Below are 1,389 nucleotides of genomic sequence, written 5' to 3'. Positions count from 1 at the left end.
TTTATACCAAGGCAGGTCTGGTACTTCAACTTGACTTAAGGTAGGCCACTGCATAATCCATGCCTCAGTAAGCCAACCAAATAAACTATTAGATCCTTTCCTAACCTCTCGAGCTGAAACATTGAATGAAGAATCCGTACTTAGTGGGCCTAAATCAATAAACTCAGACTGATCCAATCTTACACTCCTTGCACCATTATCCCACACCCTCAGTAGCCATTCCCCTACATATTCTCCAGGTTTCTGTCTGTATATGTCAGCAAAATCAAGTAGGTCTTTTCAGGTATAGCATACCACCTTCTCAGTCACACTTTCTATTTCACCTTTTGGGGCTCGCTTGGACTTAACTTTAATTATAGGTCTAGCAGCAACAATGGGTGGTTGAGGCAGTTCCTGAGATCATTCAGGAATGTCTTCCATGGCCTCTGGCTCAGAAAATGACCCAGCAGAACCAGTTTTGCTAATCTCATCAAACTGAGGTGGAGAGGATAATGATTTTACAGTAATCCATTAAGATGGGAGGGAGTCAACAGAATTTATAGGCTCCATATCCTGATCTTCCTAACTATCTGTCCATATGTCCCCATTCCAGGTTTCAGGATTCCATTTTTTCCCAATCAATGCCCTCACTTTAATGTCAGACACGATTCTGAGTTGGAAATTTAATTGGTGTTGTAATTCAGCCACCCTAACAGTAAGACTCTGGGTTTGGTTTTCAGAAATATCAGCTCTGTTACTAGAAGATATAAGACATTCTTTCAGAGCACAACTGGAAGCACTGAGGTCTTTTATGCAGCTCTTAAGCCAAGACTTAGCAGTTCTGAGCTCATCTTGCTCTTTCACTACTTTGTCTAGTGTAAGTAAGACGAACCAAAGCTTCCTTATACTCCTCATGCTGACAAAATTGCAGAAAAGTATCAAATATCCAATCACCCAGAGCATCACTTCTCACAATTAAAAGCTAAATAAAATTACCCATAATAACCTCCTAAATTATGGAATGTATTTTTCCCAAATCTTTAGTACATTTTTAAAGAGAGAAAATCAGATATATATTGATGCACATATGCATATCCCCCCCCCCCGCACACACATATGCACCCCTTACTAAACTGGGGACTCTTCAATGCCTTAAGACTGTATGCTGTCATATCCAAAGACATTTCAATTCAGTATCCAAAAAATTGAAAAGTAACTTAATTATGTGCAATAGTCTATTGCCCTCCCCCCCCAAAAAAAGAAAGAAATAGGAATATATTTAGCATCAACTCTTGAAAATCCTTTTACCTCATTTAGCTCATTCTCACTCTTTCACATCTATGATTTTCCCTCACCCACCAAAAAATATATATCCTATCTCAAAACCCACTCAGTCTCTTTAGCCCTGTG

At 39.2% G+C, this 1,389-nt stretch overlaps 1 pseudogene; it reads right to left on the bottom strand.

The window, feature by feature from the left end:
* LOC103204046 overlaps positions 1-979 on the bottom strand; it is a 4,398-nt pseudogene extending 3,419 nt beyond the window's left edge.
* Positions 980-1,389: the final 410 nt, after the last annotated feature.

This window comes from Orycteropus afer, unplaced genomic scaffold (assembly GCF_000298275.1).
Source record: "Orycteropus afer afer isolate SDZICR_OR568_19922 unplaced genomic scaffold, OryAfe1.0 scaffold00240, whole genome shotgun sequence".
NCBI lineage: Eukaryota > Metazoa > Chordata > Mammalia > Tubulidentata > Orycteropodidae > Orycteropus > Orycteropus afer.
Note: the sequence above shows the minus strand (reverse complement) of the source record. Positions and strands in the feature narration are given on the sequence as shown.